Raw genomic sequence first — 22,059 nt, forward strand, 5'->3', positions numbered from 1 at the left:
ATGTCTATTTTAATCAAACTGACAAGCTTAAGCTAGCTTTAATACTAGTTATCAATTCAGTACTGAATATTTTCCAAATCACACGGGCCTGAAATTAATTTTGGCCAGTTTCTTTTATATTTCTGAAATATTTACATAAGCGCTTAATTTCTTTTAGCCAATTAATGCTCTTTTACAAATTAATTTTAGCAATACCACATATCTACAACAGACACATAAATATGTACAAACACACAAACACAGAGACCTCATAGTTCCCATTTCAAAATTTTAGCCATGAATCGTGTTCAACAATGTAAGACTAATCAGTTACAATAGGTTGGATTTAAACTGAGTTTCTGGCAGATGGAAGAAATCAAAGTCACATGTCTAGGTAGCTAAACCCTTTTAAATAATATTTATGGAAAGAACACAAAATTTATATTTATCCTCAACAAGTCAAGCTCCAAGTTACTTATCCTCTTTCTTGAAATTTGCATCCTAAAAAGATGAGGAGATAAGAGTTCCTGGAGAAGACCTGGTAAAACATATGCATCTCAAAGGCTTGAGAAAGGCAAGTTCCTTCTAGGATGACTTTGTGCCCTTAAAGCCAGAAAAAGATTTTTTGTTGTTGTTGTTGTTGTTTTGATACTCACAAGTTTCTTAAGATAAGTAGGGGAGGTTTAGAGAGTGGTAAGAAGATTGGGGGGCTTTCAATTATTTCTGGAGCTACACCTCTGGTCCTGTAAAGACTAGATTTGAAACACTTTGGAAGATCCTTACTGGGTTTGAGAAATTCTCTAATTATGGACCTCAGTTCAGCGTTTGATGTGAAGAGGCTTGCCTGTAGCCTCAGGTGTTCTCATTTCTAAAGGGAGCCTGACAGTAGTAGCTCTGCCAGGGACCTCAGTGTCCCAGACAGCAGGGGTCACTGGGGTGGACGGGAGACCACCTCTGGCTTGGGACTGAGGCAGGCTCCCATGGCCAAGAGCAGTCGTTTTCCTTGGTGGGTGCTTTCCCTATTAAGGGTCTCTGAACTGGACTATTGTCTGGAATTTAGAGAGCAAGTCCCTTCCCAACAATGGGACAGGATACTCAGGCATGAGCAGAAACTGATGTGCAGAGGTAAAATTTTCTAGCAGGCAGCTAAGGGGAGGGGAGTGGTGAATCACTTCGTTTTGAGGCTTTCCATCAATCCCTGTTATTGTACAGGATTGAGAGGACAAGGGTCCAGGGAAACCAGTCAGAAGAGACTAGGCAGCCCCCGTATCTAATAAGAAAACAACTTTCCTACCTGCCATGTCACGGGTTACCCGAGGCTCCTCTGGAGAAATGACCAGCTGTCCTTTGGGAGCCAGGAAGGGTCCTGGGCCTGTCAGTCTTCGGTCCTCTTGGTCATCACTGGCTTGGGAGCTGCAAGCCCACTTCGGGACGAGAGAAGTCCCACCTCCAGTGGCCTTCTTGGTTTCACTTCGGGCAGGGGTGGACTTTCCCCTTGCAGAGAGAGTTGGACTTCCAGTGGCCTTCCTGGCCGGACTTAGAACAGTTCCCTTCTCAGTGAGACAGTGGCTCCGACCGGGTGTCCTGGATCCTGTCTTCAACATGGGTCTTCACAAGCAAGGATAACCCTGAGGTGGTGCAGGGATTAGCCTGCCGCTAAAAGTTGTGCCTTTTGCTGTTGTCCCTGAGTCCTTTTTGCCTCTTAACTCTGTAGTTAAATGCTCCAAGTGCCAGATCCCTGAGCTGATTCACGGCGGTCTGGGATCTCTAGCTGCCCAGACGGGCGTTAGGGCTGGATGGCCCTGAAGATCTTCCGAAGTGTTTCAAATCTAGTCTTTACAGGATCAGAGTTGAGGGAGTAGGAGTTTCTGGCTGTGGAGCTCAGGGAGGGGTACTCACAAGGGGTCACAAAATGTCAGGCTTCTGTAGGGGAAAAAGGTGCTTTGAATGGGTGTGAGCCACGCACACCCAGCAGGAGTGCTTTAGACCTGGATCTTAGAAAAGGGGCAGGAGCATTTGGATGTGTGGGGCTTCCCCCCATTTACCTTCTCTTTTACAAAATAGGCCCAGCTGCAAGATGGTGTTGTAATTCAGTGACCCAGGGGGAGAAAAAGTGACCAGAGTCCCTGGGGCCTAAATCCTTCAGAGAAGGAGGGAGACCTAGGCCCTGAGTCAAATAAATTCGATTACTTTTATCTGTGAAAGAAAAAAGCAAATAGAGCTGAAGGGTGGGGCTGGAGCACCACCAAGCAGAGGCAGCAATACTAGGCAGACTCTCCCCTCAGGGTGTGTCTTTGTGTTTTTGAGGAGGGGTGACCCTTCACAGAAGGAAGAGAGGTAACACCCAACCTTCTGGCCAAGCAGGCAAGGAGGCTCAGGTATCAGTAGACAGTCAGGAAGTCAGGAGAGGAGCACATGAGAGAAATCCAGGGAGGAGCGGGAAGGTGGACAGCCACAACGCTTCCCAGAGCAGAGAGAGGATGGTAGAACGGTGTACAATCCGCAACTTCCCGGAGGGGCAAAGAACTTCTGGCTGCACATCTGATGTGGAAAGGTATAGAGGCTTATAGGGTGGGGGAGGGGCTAAAGATGGTGATAATATTGGGGCTGAGGTCTTCTGTCTGGGGCTTGTGTCCCTCCAGAGATGCCTTTAGAGGGGGCTTTTGCATAGCCTGAATGGGTCTCAGCTGGCAAGTTTCCTGACATACGACTTGCACAGTACCGGGTTCTCTCTTAGGGTCATTAAGTCCTAAACATAAGATCTAACTGTAGGATGGTGTTGTAGTTGAGGATTCCATTTTCTGGTCAGGTCTCATCGTCCTCGTTTATATTGGTTCCAGGTTGTATTACAAAAGATGAGCTTTTTCGTTTTAAAGAATCTAGAGAAAAACGTCCCAGTGACTCAGAGTGCACCCAAGGAGTCCCTGGGGATGGGGGAGGTGTTTCCCATTGATCCTTCAGGGAGCAAATGCTCCTGCATCAGAAAGGAGCACTAACTTAGGAGGTCCCATGGGGACTCCATAAGACAGGACTAGTTCCAGGCGTCCCAATCCACCTAGTCCCACCGACCCTGGCGAGTGATCGGGTAGTAACCCCGCCACATGGCAAGTCCTAGTGACTGCCAGAGTCCTGGGGTCCCTTGTCCTCTCCTGGGTCTGCAGTACCCAAGATGAGCAACCTTCCTGAAGATTTCTCTGTGGACTCTCTGGCCGGTGATTAATCCTTGTGTTCCAGGGCCTATTCCTCTGGAATGGACATCCTCAGAGTTCCAGGACCTGTTTAGGTCTCAACTTCCCTTCTCAGAAAGGGTGGTCAGTTTTTGAAAACAGGCATTGGCCATTAAGGGAAGTGATGTGTAAAAGCTTCTCTTCTCTCTTCCCTTTTGTGGGCAGTGCCACTGGGCCTCGGTGCACCCCATCCTCCTACACGTACCCCATCCAGCAGACATGGGGCTGCGTGCAGGAGTGAGTATGGCAGTACAAGGTGGAGGCAGCGTGTCTGCACTTAGGGTAATGGAGGACCCGGCACCCCTGTGAGGATACGCCCAGCCGTGCAACCCAGGGAGGCAACCCTAGCAGCAATGGACAAGGGTCACCTCTAAGACATGTATCTGAAGAGTATGGCCATGTGCTTGACCTGGCTTTGGTGCACGCTGCCTTGAGCTGCCCTTCCTCGACAGGGTGAGGTGAGGGTAGGTCATGGATGAACCCCAATTCATGAAGGGGGCAGACTAGATGCGTACACCATGTGAGGGCAAAAGATGGTGGCCCCAGCAAGATGGTGCCCCAGAAACGATGGCCTCAACCACATGACACAGAATGGTCCCTTCTCCCAAAACCCGAGTACACCCGTAGACCACTTGCAGCATGAGGGAGCTCCCAAAGGAATCTCAGTGACCATAGCCACACTGAAAACTTACAGTCTAAATGAGGCTCCCATGGTTCAGGTCCCTAGCCGCTTGTGAGCATGCCTGCTAATCTCGCATAACATTTCCTCACAGTCCTTGCGCGTAGGCAATAATGAGCGCTAGACCCAGCCACAAGGTGGGGAAATGCCTAGCAAATGTTTTTCCCCCTATTTCCAGTAAAGTAAGGCGCAAAAGTAAGAGTGAGCCAGGGATGCAGAGAGGAGATGTGTGCGAGAGAGACAGACAGAGAGATGGCCCTCTCAAGTGCAAAGGAGGCGAGAGGCTGAGACCTGCCCAGTCCTCCTGGCTGGCTGCTCCAAAGGTGTTGCTGGAGAATAGGTTCTTGCCTCGTGCAGGGAAGAATTCAAGAGCAAGGCATAGTAAAGTGAAAGCAAGTTTATTTAGAGAGATACACACCTCAGAAGGGAAAACAGCTTAGGAGATAATCCATAAGCAGAATGTGGGCCATCTCAAAAGGCGAGAGGGAGAGAGGCCAAGAGGTGTGGGGTGTTTGGTTTAAAGTAAAAATAGACACACACTCCATAGACCAAGTGCAGGCCATCTCAGAAGGCAAGAGAGGGTAACTGAAAGGAATTCTTTAAAGTCAGGGGCAGCTTTGCCTCGATTCAGGGTATTTTGGTGTTTCATTTACTGTAGGTATTAAAAAATAATTGTGTCCTCTTAAACGTGCAGCTATTGGAGACATCGTTCTCTGGCCTTGTAACATAAAATCTTTCTGTTAAATTAAAATGTCAAATGTAAAGTTGAGTAGCTGAGAATGTTTGAATTGATGATAAAGAGGGCTACTAACTAGCAATATGGAATGTATCTATTAAAAACTTAAGCTGTTTTATTCTTTTAAAGTGTTATATGTGTACATTTCATTATATAAAAAATACTTTCTCAAAATTACTAATAGCAGTTGAATTGAGTTCACTATAATACTTGTAAATTGCTTTTAGTTTTTATTATGAAAAATTGCAGACATGTGCAGAGGTTCACCGTAGTGTAATGAACCCTTATGTATTCCCCACCCACCTTCAGCAGTTTCCATGCACGGCCATTCATTTCCTCCATGTGCTGTGTCCTTTCCCCTCTCTTAATATTGTTTTGATGCAAATTCCAGCATTGTCTCATTTCATCCACAAGTATTTCTGTGTGAATCTCTGAAAGATAAAACTATTTTAAAATGTAATTATTGTGCCTTTATCTCATTAAAATAATTAATAATAATTCTCTAATAGCACCAATAACTAGACATATTTAAATTCCCAATTGTCTCATAAACATGTTTTCAATGTGCTAGTTTTAAATATAACTACTATTCCTTAACACGTTCATAATGTACAATTTTTCATGTGTCTTTTCAGTCTCTTTTAATCAGTAATTTTCTCTTTCAACCCTCTTTCTTTTTACCCCACGTAACAAATAAATGTTGAAGAAGCCTGGTCCTTTGGGCTTAGAGTTTCCTACCGTCTGGATTTTAATGATGGCATCCCTGTGGAGTAGTTTAACATGTTCCTCAGTTCTCTGAATTTTCTGTAAAATGTTACTTGGATATAGAGGTTTGATCAGAATCGGGTTTGATTTTCTTTTGGCAAGTCTGTTTCATCGGGGTGTAGTGTTCTTTCATCAGGAGTTACGTAACTTTTGCTTATGTCTCTTGATGTTAAGTAGCCACTGATGCTCAGTGGTTCCACTAATTTATTAGGGACTGAAAATGAATATTCCAATTCTGTCATTACTTTTATACTTACTAGCAAGATACTTCTAAAGAAAAACCTGTCCTTCATCTACTGTTGGCTTAACTAATGAAATAGTTAAATAGTGAGGTCAATAGAAATGGTTGCTTCTTTTCCCTTTATTTGCTGACTTTCAAAATAATGAATTTGTTGTCTAGCATTTTTCAGTGTTGAGTGATGCGTTGCTATTATTCTTACTCTTACTAGCTTCGTGGATTTAGACATTTGACATGTTTTAATCCATTGTAGTTATTCTAATCAATGATAGATTTTTGACTGGGGTCTCTTCAGCCTTGTACATAGACTCTGTACAGTTCCTGTTGTAAACACTGAATCAGCCGTTTGTCCAAGAAACTTTGATTCTTTAGTGGGAAATGGTGTTTTTAAGACCAAAACTTGGGTTCCAGGGTGCTGCTCATTGCTACTGGAGTTGGTTGTTTCTAACCTTACGATACTCTGTTTTTGTAAAAAGATTAAAATATATCATGAGTTTACATTTCTTGTTCCAGTTTGAAATCAGGACTGTAGAGTTTTTACTTAACTATTTCTGTTTTATGTATGGATCTCCTTTCACCTACATTATATTGTTCTCAATAACAAGGAAGATAATAGAATATCACGTTATATGCAAAAGAGACTTAGAACAACAATTCCAGCCCTAGCCCACCTATGTGATTACTGAAATGAGTTAAGTTTTGTTTGCACTTCCTTTTATCCTTATGATACATTCCCTTAAAGATACTAGGTCACATTATTCTGTTTTAGAGTCACATGAAATAGCTCCTGTCTGTGGCTAAACTATCACCGAGATACATATATAGGATCATATTTTTCATTTTATTTTCTATTTTCAGAAACTACCCTTTTAAAATTTAATTTTGCTTCATAATTTAGTAAAAATTTACCTATTTTCAAAATTCAATGTATTAAACAATATATACTTAAGAAGACTGGCCCCAAGGTTTGTCCTCTCCAGCCTGCATCCTTTTCTCATTATAGGTAACAAGTAGGGTCCAGGAATTATGGCATAATCTTTTTTTGTTGCTGTTGTAAATGGGAAGTTTCTATTGTACAGAAGTCTTTCAAGAGTAAGTCTGAAGAACTCCATATAATCTTCACCTAGCTTTTCATTTGTTGAAATTTTACTGCATTAGGCATATATCATGTTTCTCTTTCTTTCTCTCTCCTCTCTTTCTCTATATGTATATATTATATGCACACACATGTATATATACATGCACATATATAATATGTACATCCACTTTATAGTGCATAATAACACACACATAAATACAAATTGCTTTCCAGAACCATTTGAGATTAAGTAGCAGACATGCTGTCCCATTACCCCTTATTATTTCAGTGACTTTCTCCTAAAAACTAGACCATACTCCTTTATAACCACAGTATAGTCATCAAAATCACAAAATTCTCATTGAATTCCATCATCTCACTCACAAGCTCTATTCATGCTTGGCTGTTAGTCCCAATAGTATCCTCCAAGATCCAGTTAAGGACTGCATATTACATTTAACCCTCTCTTTAATTTCTCAGTTTGGAAAGTGACCAGTCTTCCCTTTTTCATGACCTTGACATTTTTTTTAAGAATACAGGATACTTTGTAGAGTATCTCTCAGTTTGGGTTTGTCTGATGTTTTCTCATGATTAGATTTAGGTTATGCTCTTTTTTGGCTTGAATACCACCAAAGCAATGCCGTGTTCTCTGCATCAGGAGCCACGTGATATCTTTATGTCTCACTTCTGGTGATCATTTTCTCCACTTGGCTAATACGGTATCTGCCTTATTTCTCTTCTGTGCAGTCTGGCAATCAGAGTTTTATGTAAATTAGTAATTAGTATTTTGGGAGATCTTTTAAAATCTTATGAATACCTTGATCTTCATCAAATTTCACCTTTAGTTTTAGCACTGATTACCCTTGTCTTAATTAGTTATTGCTAAGATGGTTGCCAAATGGTGACGTGTTAATTCCTTCATTCCTTCTGTGTTGGCATTCTGCTATAAAGTACAGTTTCCTTCTTTGTAACTTATGTATTTATTTATATCATTATTGACTCATGGCTTCCTATGTTAAGTTATTTAATGGTTTATAATCTATTACTATCATTGTTTATTTTGTTCTTTAGATTGTCTCAGTGGTAACCCTTTAGACTCCTGTGTCACTCTGACATATCTCCATCATTCTTTGAGCACTTCTTTTCTTCTTGGTGCAGAAGAGGCTCATCTTGTACTTTCTCTGCTTCAGCCCTGGCATCAGCTATTTCTCCAAGACCCACCAGCACTGGCCTAGACAAAGAACCCACCTTTGGTTCCTGGCTATGCAGGAAGTGACTGGCTGGTCCCAGCCCAGCATGGTGAACATGTCAGTCTAGCCCTGAGTAAGCTCTTGGGCTAGACTGGGTCCTGACTTTATGAACCCTTTGCTTTATTTATGTTTTGTTTTATTCTCTTGTTTTCCTGCTATGAGTAATATCAGATCTCTTCTCTCTGCTCATTAACTCCCACATCTGACTCGAAGTAAATATTTTGCCATTAATGAATAAAAGAATTAGTAAGCTCATTCTACATTTCTATAATTTCCTTGATTACATCCATTTTCAATACTGTCCTGTACCTACACCACTCACTGTACATTCTACCCTGTACTTATCGTTTAGTCTTAGTTCTATGTGTGAATATGTGTCTTTTTCTAATTTCATTTTTACTTTTTGAGATGAAATTCACGGCATAAAAATTACCATTTTAAAGCATTAAATTCAGCAGTATTTAGTACATTTATAGTGTTCTTTAACCACCATCTCTATCAGGTTCCAAACATTTTCATTGCTTGAAAAGAAAAACCCCATACCTATTAGGCAGTCAGTTCTCATTCCCACCTCCCCCTAGCACCTGGCAAGCACCAATTTGCTTTCTGATTACTCATTCTAGATATTTCAAATAAATAAATCATATAATATCTGGCCTTTTGTGTCTGATTTCTTTCACTTAGTATAATGTTTTCGAGGTTCATCCATACCATAGCATATATCAATGCTTCAATCCTTTTAATGACTAAATAATATTCCATCATATCTATGTACCACATTTTGTTTAACCATTCACCCATTGATGGACATTGGGGGTTGTTTCCACCTTTTGATTATTATAAGTAGTGCTGCTCTGGGCATTTGCATCCAAGTATTTGAGTGATTGTTTTCAATTCTTCTGGGTCAAATCTTGGGTTATAAGGTAATTCTATGTTTAGCTTTTGAGGAATAGTCAGACTGTTCCACAGTGGTTGCATCACTTTACATTTTTGCCAGCAGCATCTCCATGCTCACTAACACTTGTTACTATCTTTTTTAAAAAGTTATTATAGTGATTCTATTGAGTATGAAATGTATCTCATTATGGTTTTGATCTGCATTTCCCTAATGACTAATGATGGTGAGCATCTTTTCATATGCTTGTGGGCCATTTGTGTATCTTTGGAGAAGTGTCTTTGACCATTTTTAATTAGGTTGTTTGTCTTTTTGTTGTCTGAGTTGTAAATGATATATTTAATGTTCGTCACTAGCCTTATGTAAATTGTTTCTTTAAGTTAGTTTGGCTGCCTGAAGGTGATGCCTCAGGAGGAGCTGCTTGGACTATTCCCTTAGTTCCCACAGGCAGACAGCAGTTGGTCTGCCTCTTCATATTTCAGAGTTATTTGCTTGCTCTAAAATCATTAGCTGCCATTCTCTTTTCTTCAGTTGTCTTTTGCCATTAGCATTGTTGTCAAAACTTTGATTTCGGTCTGACTCTTTTCTTCTCTATAAATGCCTTGGAGTTTTTGCCTAGATTCCCAAGTTTGTTTGTTTGTTTGTTTCTCTCATTTTAAATTTGACTAGAATATGTCTTCTTGTTGGTCATTTTGGTGACTTTGTCCAAGTATGCAGTGTACTATTCATATGCACATGTTTTTTGATATTGAAGTACTTCAAATCTGGCGATACATTTCTATTTCTAGCTCTATATCTTTAGCACTTGGCATATAGCTAAGAACTTAATAAAAACCGGCCATTCTGCCATAAAAATAACATGTCTTACTACTTACCTGGACCACAGCATTATTCATCGTAGAGTTACCTTCTTTTATCAGATTGACCATACCACTTCTGCTAGGATGACTTTACTAAGAGGTCCTTATTTTTCATATGTGAAAACCACCACTGAATTATATTTTTCATATTATGCATTAATACCTGTTAACTGATAGGATGTGTATGATGAGGCAGTGTCCCTGAACCTTTTAAAGAAATGTAGAACTTATGCTTTCTAGGTTACATTTTGTTCCCTAAGAATGAAGAGCATTAAGAACTGAATTTTCTGATTTTTTTTGAAAGTGTTCTTCAGGCCTCTTTATTTTTTATAGTTTTTTTTTCTTTTCTTTTCTTTTCTTTCCTTTCCTTTCCTTTCCTTTTCTTTTCTTTTCTTTTCTTTTCTTTTTTTACTGGAGGCACTGGGGATTGAACCCAGGACCTAGTGCATGCTACGCACGTGCTCTGCCACTTGAGCTATACCCTGCCCTCCAGGCCTCTTTAAAATTCAGAGTCCACACGATCTAATTGGCAGTTACACATATCAAGTTGAAGTTAGAATTGATTATACAAAGGAGAAGTTTTAAAAAATTAACGCTTCAAAAGATTGTTTAGCAGTTCTGAGATCAAAGGTCAGCTACTAGTATCTTGTCTGTTATTATCCAAAAGCAGGTATTAATTTCGTGGATGCATACATCATGGTGCCTGTAGATCACCTGTGGAAACATACTTTCTGGCTGTCAAGAAATATTTTGTTGGTTTTTGCACCTCTGAGTAAAGGATTTCAAATTAAACATCCATTTCTATGGATATTTTTTGATGATTTTCTTTATTTTGTGAGTATTACATTTAATCCACCTTAAATAAAAATATTTTATTATTTCAAGAAAATAAAATTATTCTAATTAAAAGAAAAAAGATTACAAGTTGATGCCAGAAGCTAAGGCTATATGAACAATAGTTTGTTAATAATAACAAATTATTAATTGATAAATGTAAAAAAAAGTAAAGTAAGAAACTAAAATCTCAATAATTTAAACAACAAATGATACAGAAGGATTTTTTCTAGGCTATCTATAAAGTAGATATTATTAAACACAAATATAGCTGAATCTGGCAGAGTCCAATCAATTGTGTAATCTTTATAACTTTATACTGACTTGAGTATTGTTAAACATTACGATAATTGTACTGCATAGTACTTCATAGACCAGGTCGGGAAGGGATCAAACCAACACGAAAAGTAAGCATCAAGCATATTTAAGATGTCACACTCTGGTTTTTGTGGTTAGAGAAAAGTGGGACATGAGCTGCATTGCCACCCAGCTTCTTCCTTTGTTCTAATTAAAACCAGCCTCCAGCGTGAAGAAAACAACAGAAACAGGGCTTTTGCTCTAAGATTATATTTGTAAAAGTGTTTTTCAAATCAATACTAATATTAGTACAGAACTGTAAAATATAATTGCCTAGAAAATGTCCAAAAGAGAAACTTTGACTCATAATTTACCCCCAGGTTCGCTCCTCACTCATTCTTTCCCTTCATGATCCTGAGCATCACTATCTCATCTTTCCTCACATCTCCTGTAACCTACAATCCATCCATTAGTAAAAACTTTTGGCTCAATCCTCAAAATACATGCACAATTTTACCAATTTTTACTTATGCGTGACTAACACCTTAGACCCAACTACCTTATTTTCATTTCCTCTGGATCCCCAGTTGGCCTCCTCGCTTCCACTCTTACACCACATTCCCTCCCCACAATGATCTATTTTCCATTTACTGTCAGTGATACTTTAAAATAACAAGTCAGGTTGTATCACCTTTTTTGCTAACTCTTTCCAGTGTCTTCGTGTTATACTTAGAACAGAATCCTAACTCCTTACGGTGTTTCCAAAGTCCTGCCACATCTGGCCCTGCTGCCCCCTGCTCCTGCACTTTCCTTCTTACCTACAGCCTCTGTACACTAGCTTCTCGTCTATTTTTCAAAATGCCAGACTTTGTTTTTTCTTCTAACTCTTCTTAGAAATCTCTTTGACTTACTGCCTCACTTCATTTAGGTCTCTACTCAAAGTCATCTTATCTTCCTTATCTAAACCTCCAATCTAAAATTGTGCCCTGATCCTTCAATTTGTAACCCTTTACCCTATTTTTTGTAGTACTTTTCACTGCCCAAAATTGTTATATACTTTTTTTTTTTATTACTGTCTCCTAATTAGTAGTCAGCCCCCCACCCCCGAATTCCCCCTGCCCCCTCCAAAAGAATGTCAGGAGAGCAGGGAGTGTGGGTAAATATCAAACTAATCTAATGAGGCCTTGACCCCTCCCTCTGTTTCATATAGTTAAAAATGTTTGGTAGATATCCAAAAAGTGTTTAAATGCACAGTCATTCTAATGAAAAGAAGGGAAAAGTCATGCTGGGTTAGAAGGTATGGCCTCAGACTTGCTTAAAACAAGGTAACTGACATCCAGCTGCATACATAAAGCTTGAATGTTGTTCCCACTATGAAACAAAGCTTAAACAAAACAAAACAAATATGAAAAACCTTTCCATTGACTCAGGTGAGCTATTTGGACACTTTTGTCTGTATGAGTTCTTGGATGAGAGAAAAATCATCATCAAGTAAACTCAAATTCCAGGCTTAAAAATGCAGTGAGGGGGATTCTGATATATATTACCAGGGTGGTGCAAGAAACCCAGTCTAAAATTAATATAAGTCTTATCCAGGACAAGCCAGAGTTCAAAAGCAGCTGTGCAAGTACATTTCATTTCAGGCCCCTGCTTGCATTTTATCTTCAAACATCTCATTGGCTAATGTGAGTCACACGCTCCAGCCCAAAGCCAGCCACCATGAGGTCATGTCAAAGGTGCGTATATACAATGCTGTAACAAGAGAGTGAAAAATTGGAAACAGTAATTCATTCAACCGCAGTGACAATCCAATAAGTAGGAAGGGACAGGAAGAGGAAACAAAAAGTGTATAGTAAGGTATAGAAAAGGCACAAAGTAAAGTTGTGTGAACAAATCCAAATACATCAATAGTCTCAATAAATGTAAGTAGATAAAACTGTTTATAAGACATGTTATCAGACTGAAATACGAGTTCAACCATACTAAGTTTACATAATGTTTAAAATCATATGTTATTGTTTTAAGTGTTTTTATATCATTACAATAAGTCCTGTTGCATAATATAAAAAATTGAATATGGGGGGAGGGTATCGCTCAAGTGGTAGAGTGCATGCCTAGCATGCACAAGATCCTGGGTTTAATCCCCAGTACCTCCTCTAAAAACAAATAAACCTAACTACTTTGTCCCCCCCTCCAAAAAAAAAAAAAAAAAGCATATAGTTAAAAGTGCCTCCATTTATACATATTCTGCAGATGTTTAAAAAAATCAAATTGTTCTTAAAGATTTTTTTAAAAAGGAACTGTAAATTATTTTCTGAAATTAGGGATATAATTAAATTATCATTTTAAAAGTTTTGCTCTCCTCTAAAAACCAGTCTTACTCCTTTTCACATCCCCAGGGGAGCAGATTTCCCACCAGCTGTTGGTGTTCAATAAATGTTTGGAAGTGATGGTAAGCTAATAATCACAACATTCCAGAAGAGAAGTGAATTCAGAAAAAGTCAAATTTGGGGTTGGGAAGGGATAGATTTCATGAAGATTAGAATCTAAAACTCATGAATTTTACTAATGGAGAGATCCTTAGCCCTCACTTAAAGCACATTTATCATTTTACATGGCATTCTAATCAGCTTGATTCTTCAAGTTCTTGTCAGGTAGCAAATTAGAACCATTAAATTAAAGTTAGAAGGAAAAGAAAAAAATCTGCCCTAGGGAATTGTTTAAGCAGATAAAGACAAACATACAAAAATGACTTTGTAGCATAATTCTATGTTCTCAAACCAAAAAAAAAATCTATTAATTGGAGTTTGGGTAAATAAATTACAGTGTATATCTACAGTGGAATAGTAATTGACCTTTCCTCCTATAAAGATAATTGACCTTTTTACTGAGGTATAATTGACAAAATTGCATATGTTTAGTGTGTACAACTCGATTTACTATACGTATATATTGTGAAGTAATTACTACAAACAAGCTAATTAACACCTCACATAGTAACCACACTTTTTTAATGGTGAGAAGAAATAAGATTTACTCTTAGCAAATTTCAAATTTATAATATGATATTGTTAACTTTAGTCATCATGCCGTACATTAGATTCTCAGAACTTATTCATGTTATAATTGAAAGTTTGTACCCTGACCAGCATCTCCCCATTTCTCCAACCCCCTAGCTTCTGGCAACCACCATTCTCTCTATGAGTTTGACTTTTTTTAGATTCCACATATGGGTGAGATCATGCAGTATTTGTCTGTATCTAGTTAATTTCTCTTAGTATAATGTTCTCCAGGTTCATCCATGTTGTTACAAATGCAAAATTTCCTTTTTAATGGCTCAATAATATTCCATTGTGTGTATACACATTTTCTTCATTCATTCACCTCTTATCTGTTCATCTATGTCCTAAGATTGTTTTTACATCTTAGCCATTGTGAATAATGTTGCAGTGAACATGATGGTATGTTCTAGTTTGAGATCCTGGTTTCATTTCCTTTAGATAAATACCCAGAAGTGGGATTGCTGGATAATATGGTAGTTTTATTTTTAACTTTTTGAGGAAACTCCATACTGTTTTGGCTATACTAATTTATATTCCCACCAATAGTGCACAAAGATTCTCTTTTCTTCACACTCTCCTCAATACTTACCTCTTTTTATGATAGTCATTACTAATAGGTGTGAAGTAATAACTCATTTTGGCTTTGATTTATGTTTCGCTGATGGTTAGTGATGTTAGGCACCTTCACATACACCTGTTGGCCATTTATATATCTTCTTTGAAAAAAAGTCTATTCAGGCCTTTTGTCCCTTTTTGTTTAAAAAATTGGGTTATTTGGGGTTTTGTTGGTTTGTTTTTGTTTCTGCTCTTTAGTTGTATGAGTTCTTTATATATTTTGGATGTTAACCTTTCACCAGCAATATGGTTTGCAAATGTTTTCTCCTACCTGACAGGTTGCCTTTTCATTTTGTTCATTGTTTCCTTTGTTGTGAAAAAGCCCCCCCTACCCCCCCTTTTTAAAAAAATTTTTTTTGGTGGAGGAGGTAGTTAGGTTTTTATTTAATTATTTTAATGGAGGTACTGGGGATTGAACCCAGGACCTTGTGCATGCAAGGCATGCACTCTACCACTGAGCTATACCCTCCCTCCAGAAGAAGCTTTTTAATTTGATGTAGTGCCATTTGTTTATTTTTGCTTTAGTTGCCTTTGCTTTTGTCCTTGACCAATTTAAGGAGCTTTTCCCATGTTTTCTTCTAGGAGTTTTATGGTTTCAGGGCTTACATTTAAATCTATTTAGAGTTAATTTTTGTGAGTCATCTAAAGTAAGGGTCCAGTTTTTCCTTTTGCATGTGAATATCCATTTTACTTTGCATCATTTATTGAAGAGATTATCTTCCAAATTGTGTGTTCTTGGTGATCTTTTGCAAAGATTAACTATTAATGTATGAGTAGGCTTATTTATGGGCACTCTACTCTGCTTCATTGGCCTGTGTGTCTGTTTTTATGTTAGTACCATACTGTTTTGATTATATAGCTTTGTAATATTGTTTGAACTCAGGAAGTGTGATGCTTCCAATTTTGTTCCTCTTTCTTAAGATTGCTTTTGTTATTTGGAGTCTTTTGGTTCCATACAGATTTTAGGATTTTTTTTTTTCTATTTCTGTCAAAAATGCCATTGGAATCTTGATAAGGATTCCATTGAATTTGTAGATTGCTTTAGGTAGTTGGAAATTTTAACAATATTATTTCTTCTAATCCATGAACTTGGGATATCTTTCCATTTATTTGTATCTTATTCAATTCCTTTTATCTTGTCTGTTATTGATTTCTAGTTTCATATCATTGTGGTCGGAAAAGATACTTGATATGATTTTCATCTTCTTAAATTTCTTAAGAGTGTTTTGTGGCCCAGCCTTTGATCTATCCTGGACAGTGTTTTATGAGTACTTGAGAAGAATCTGTATTCTGCTGCTGTTGAGTGGATTGTTCTCTTTGTGTGTGTTAGATACATTTGGTCTATAGTGTTATTCAAGACCACTGGTTCCTTACTGATTTTTTGTCTGGATGGTCTATTCATTGTGAAGGTGGGGTTTGATGTCTCTTACTATTATGGTACTATCCCTGTCCATCCCTTCAGATCTGTTTTATATATGTAAGTACTACAGTGTTGGGTATAATATAGTGTGTGTATATGTATATGTTTATATATATATATATCTATTTTTATATTCTCTTGATGAATTGACCCCTTTATCAAGGTATATGGTGACCTTTGTTTCTTGACAGGTTTTGACAGTCTATCTGCCTGTTATAAGGATAGCCACCATTAATCTCTTTTGATTACTATTTCCATAGAATATCTTTTTCTATCCCTTCACTTTCATCTTATGTGTGTCTTTAAAACTAAGTGAGTCTCTTGTAAGGAGTATATTGTTGGATTTTATTTTAATCTCTTCAACTATTCTATGTTGGTTGATTGGAAAATTTAATCCATTTACATTCAAGGCAATTATAGGTAAGGACTTACTATTGCCATTTTGTTAATTGTTTTCTGACTCATTTGTAGTTCATTTGCTCCTTTTTTCCTCTCTTTCTGCCTTCCTTTTGATTTGTTGATAAGGGCTGGAGTCAAGTCACAGGGCTGCTATAGGGACACAGATAAGCATGCCTCCTGCTGGGTTTATGAGTGGGCAGGAGTACTCCCAGATTGGGGCAGAGTGGGGCTGGAGCTGAGTCACAGGGCTGCTTCAAGATCTGAAATTGGATCAAGGTCATTAGGCCTTCCTAATGACCATGAAAGGGCTTATCTTTTTCTAGTTCCCTGAGCAGCTAGAACCACTCCTGGAATGCAGCCTAAAGTAACTGGAGCCAGGCTAAAGGGTTGCTTCAAGATACATAGACAATGGACCTACCTCTGGGGGCAAAGATGGATGTGTCTCCTGGTGGGTCACTGGGTGGCCAAGACTGCCGTTGGTCTGTGACTGAGAGAGTCTAATTCCAAGTTACAGGACCATTTCAGGCACTGCAGTAGAATTGAAGTCGGTAGGCTTGCTGGAGGGCACAGACAACTGTGTCTTCTGTCCCTTGGCTGGATGGCAAGACCATTCTTGGACCATGGCCAAAAGGGGCAAGAACCATGGTACAGGGCCTTTACAGGATCCATAGTAGCATTGAGCTCAGTGGGCCAATAGCCAGGAGTTCAGACGGGTGTGACTCCTGCCAGTTGTCTTGGAGAGCAGGGCTGCTCCCAGCCTGAGGCTGAATCCCAGAGCTCCCACAAAAGCACTTCTGTCGTGAATGGCTGCCAAATTATTGTTGCTGAGGGAGAATATGACTGGGAGAGCTCCTGTTCCACCATCTTGCTGATACCACTAGGGCAATAATTGACTTTTAAAATGTGACAAGAGAAAAAAGGCTACAAGTACACATACTTACATATGTGCACACACTGATTGTGTGTGTGTGTGTGTATTCTATAACATTCTACACTAACTTGCTATCCAAGGTCAGGGGAATGGCTCTAGGAGGAAGAGACAACTGGAAGAAGGGGAGAAGGGAACAGTAGTTAAACTGGGGAGATAGGTCTTTATCTTTCCCTTTCTGAATCTCTGTATTTTTCAAAATTTTATAACTGATAATGCCTTTTGTCATAATAAAATCATTAAAGAAAAAGTAATGTCTAAAATACTAGAGACAGGCTATGCCGAGCACTGTTGATGAGTGAGGTGATGCAGGAAAACCATGATGAAATGAGACTGCTGCACATCAAGCAGCATTAGATGGTAGGGAAGGGAAGTCATTTATATCCTTATTTATATGCAGATCCTGTATTTTTCAAAAAGAAGAGAACAACCACAACGTCTAAGAGGATTCAAAAGTGAGGAAATAATACGGAGGAGATAAACAAAATAAGTGAAACTGAGGTGAACTGGTTTATGACTGCACACCCTGGGAGTCTAGCATATTTGCTAAAATTGGGCCACAGATATGGGTTCTAAGAGTTCTGTAAGCCAGAGGAGATAAAGAAATATAATTCACAGTGTTCAGTACATAAAAACATATCTATTTTGGGGAAACTGTAGACGTCATTTCACATTGAGCTGAGGGCAGAGTGGGTAACTGCTGAAGCTTCTTTCAAGTCTCTCCCAGTTACCAAACTTAACTGTAGAAAGGTCCCATTCTGAAATTAAGATAGAAGCCAGGTTATGTAAAGACATGAACTATCTGAAAAGTTGCTTGTGCGAAATACCTCAGTCCCCAAGGATAAATGGGGCATTAATGCATTTTGGGCCGAATCACACATACAAGAATGTATTTTGATATTGGAGTATTTCAACTTTGAAATGACTCCTGCCTTCAATTTACCACCTACGTGGTAGGTTATGACTATAAATTTTGACTATTGGTAGTGTTCACAAGCCACTTGTTATTATTTTTGTGAGAATCAGAAGGTGTTCAAAACATCCAAACATAACTGTTTGCTATCAACTTGAAAGTAGAACCATAAATAATTGTGAACTTTGTTACTCAACACTTTATTATAAGGATTTTTTGGGGGTAGGAAAAAAAGATGAAATTCTACTATACCCTCATTAGGAATTTTCATTTCTATTAGTGATAAGATAGTCAGTTAATCCTAATCTGTTAGTCAGTTTCCAGATGTATGTTGGGAATTTACCCTGTGCTCAGCATGGTGTTAGAACTATAGAAGGAGGGAGGGTAAGAAGAGATACAGGAAGTGGTTTGCTTACACAGAGAGCAAGTGAATTTGAATAACATTGAAAGCCCTGTTGGAATTGGTGGAGCCCTGGGATGGCAGTCTACAAATCAGAGTTTGGAGATTAATTTAACTGACATCTACGTAGGGCTTTCATGTTTACAAAACACTTGCCCATATGTTTGATCCTCCCAGAATCCATGTATTTAAAAGAAACCATAAGATTTTTCTTATAGTCTCCTAGCACACATAATAAATGGTACCTGCACACCAGATCCTCTGCAAGCCCTTGTGTATGCTGTTTCATCTAATCCTAATTAAAAAGTTAGTGGCTATTATGACCTTTTATGTTTGAGAATCTAAGGCTGAGTGAGGATGGCTGATATTCAGCCTAAATCACCCTCGAAATTTTGTAGCTGGGGATAAAACCAAGCTTTGCCCTTCTGCAAATTCAGTGAGTGTTCCTGCCAGTATCACAGGCTAGAATCCTATCAGTGGTGCTCTGGCTCTGACTGGGCTCCATTACGTGGCATCAGAGAACCTATACCATGAGTGTTTGCTCTCAGTCTCACTCACTCACCCACAGTGAATCTTCTAGAAACTTGACAGTCCATATTATCTTATTACCAGTTAACACAAATGAGGAACAAAGAGGTTTCATACTGTCTGGCCCACCTTGAGCCCAGCGCTGTTCACCACACTGCTCATCTGTGGTTTGGTTAAATGAATCAGTAAAAACCCTTCCCTTTCTTGCTTGAGTTGGGATTGATTTTTCCTTATTTGGAACTGTTAAGAGCTCTGACCAATAGAGCTTTGTAAGTTTAAAATAAAACGACGGATGTAAAATGGCTTATGTTTACTGAACATGCAAACATTTTGAATTAGACTTTATAATGATGGGTTGATGGATTAAGATCACTGGTTTCAAAAACATGAAAAATAGCTTTTTAAAAAGCTAGGTGAAAAATGCCAAATGTCAACTAGTAAAATTTGTGTTTATTTTCAGAATGTCAGTAAAATTATTCTTCTAATAATAATTACAGAGGCTAAATTCTTTTTGTAAAAAATAAAATAATGGGCACATTTGGAATTGAAACAATAGTTGGTGGCATTTTCAATTTATATGTAAATGTAAAAATTAATTTTCTTCCTTTTGATGTTTTTGAATAAAACATAGGGACCTTGTACACAAATGTACTTTTCTGTCCATAAAGTAACATGTCTTCTTTTCATTGTTATTTTGGTCTTTGCTTATGATGTTTAGTCACATCTGGGAAATGGAATTAAGGCACTTGAAGCCTTAGATCATATATAAAGTCATTAACATTAATTATTAGCTACATTCTGGTATTTTATAAAATGAAGAGTGAAGGAGTTAATACAGTTGTGATTGTATATGACCAGTCTCCTTTATAGATTTCAGATAAAGTATGTAAAGAAACTGGAAATCTTTTTTGTTTTATTCTGATACCTAGGTAAGTGCTGAGGTGCTCTTGAGAAAATAGGACAGACCAGGCAGCTTGAGTCTGAATCTCCCATCTACTACCTAAATGACTGTGGGCAAGTTTCTCATCCTCTCTGTGTCCTCGTGTTTAAATTGGATAATAATAGTAGTACCTACCCGATAGCACTGTTATGAGAATTATTGAACATAATATTTATAAAGTGTACGGAAAAATGCTTGACTTACAGTAAAATCCAGTAGCTGTTAACTATTCTTATGATACGATGCAGATGAATCAAAGCAGCTTTTATGTGCTTTGCTCGTTAAATGATGGGACTATAAAATTCATTACTTTTGTTCCAGTTCCAAATTTCATTTGAAACATGAGATTCCATTCCTCTTTCCCATGTCACTCTCTAAAAAGCAGCCTGTCTTAACGTTTTGTATCAGGAGAGGCTTATCAAGAAAACAAAATCTACAGATGGGTAAACAGTCTTGGACTGGCATTCTGGGTGCTCTAAAAAGAAAACAACAGTAAAAACAAAAAGTAAACAGTCATCAACTATTCATAGCTTTAACTATTAAAACTATTCATGCTTTAACCTCTAGACTGGATTTGTGTAATGGTCTTGGGTGGAAGACACACCAGGGAATTAAGAATTAGCAAGTACCAGAAAGATGTAAAAAAGTAGCCAAAGCAAGAGGCCGTCCCGGTCCTGACCTACTTCCTAGCACAGCAGTTAGCCAGACGTCTTCAAGCTGCGTATGTGCTTCCAGGTCTCGGCCCTGCTGCCCCTGCTGTGTTGCAGCTGGAATGATTTTCATGTTTATTTTATCTCTCAATTCTTGACGCCTTCTGAATGTTCAACGTCTGATGTAATGCTGCTGAGATCATATTGTAGACTTGAAATAGGAACTCCCCGTGGCATTTTAATCAGTGCTAAACGCAGTGACTACCATTTTACCATAAGAAAAAAATATTTGTAATGGTTGCCAGTGTAGAACCTAAGAAGTAAAGCATATATAAAGTTCAAATGGAGAACGTCTCACTTAGAATAGTATTTTATCAGTTTATATTATTAGATGTTTAGAATTACAAAGCTGGATCCAGTTCTTTGTTTTTGAAAACCAAGGATCTTAACCCATCAACCCATCATTGTAAAGTCTAATTTAAAATGTTTACTTGTTCAGTAAACATAAGCCATTTTAGATCTGTTGTATTATTTTGAACTTATAAAGCTCTAAAATATGATTTTATGTGATATATGGTTTAACCTGTTTGTTAAAATGTGACTTTATAAAATACCTTAAACTAAAAAAAAAAATAATTTCTAGTTTTAATTGTATCTGAGAATGAAATTCGAAATATGTCAATTAGTGGAATAATTCTGATCATACATACTTTCTTTTAGAAAGTCCATGCACATTTTTTTCCTTCTTTCTCCAAAAGAGCATTCTAGAAAGATTTTTAAAAATCCACTCGGGAATTCCACTTTTTCTCCCAGGGCCCGTGCCAGTTTCCAGCATCCTTACCCCTGTCCTAGTTCTACCTGGCCTGACCTCTGGCCCATACCGTTGCAGAACATCCTTAGCTGACTTCCCTGCCCTGTAAATTCTCTTTATTCAAATTATCCTGTTTTCTGCTGCCAGATTAATATTGGTGAAACACATTTTCCTTGATCAATAACCAATATCAGTATCTGTCAAAGTATGTTTGCTGCCCTAAATTTAATTGGGAAAGCTGGCTCTTCCATAAAGCCGGCCACGAGTGAGTCCTGCGGTCACTGAGCTTCAGATCACTCCCAGCTCATGGACACGTGGCGGTTTCCCGTCCCCACGCTGCATTGTGGTGATTTGTGTGCATGCAGTACTCCTTTCAATCGTCAGCACAAAACTGTGTTTTGCCTCGATGAATGAAAATTAAACACAAAAACAACAGTAACTAAAAAATTAAGAATTATTAAAAAGATATTAAAAGCAGACAAGAGAGACATAGGTACAAAGCATGGTAAATAAATGGGAGAGTGATTCAATGACAATAAATGTGAGGGGACTCAA

General features: G+C 38.3%; 1 protein-coding gene and 1 non-coding gene across 7 annotated transcripts in view; one reads left to right on the plus strand and one right to left on the minus strand.

The window, feature by feature from the left end:
• Positions 1–22,059, plus strand: part of GULP1 (GULP PTB domain containing engulfment adaptor 1) — a 228,957-nt gene that overhangs the window by 100,609 nt on the left and 106,289 nt on the right. The window lies entirely within an intron of this gene.
• Positions 14,913–14,984, minus strand: TRNAA-UGC. Its single transcript has one exon. It is a non-coding gene; the product is annotated as a tRNA-Ala (tRNA).

Source organism: Camelus ferus, chromosome 5, assembly GCF_009834535.1.
Source record: "Camelus ferus isolate YT-003-E chromosome 5, BCGSAC_Cfer_1.0, whole genome shotgun sequence".
NCBI lineage: Eukaryota > Metazoa > Chordata > Mammalia > Artiodactyla > Camelidae > Camelus > Camelus ferus.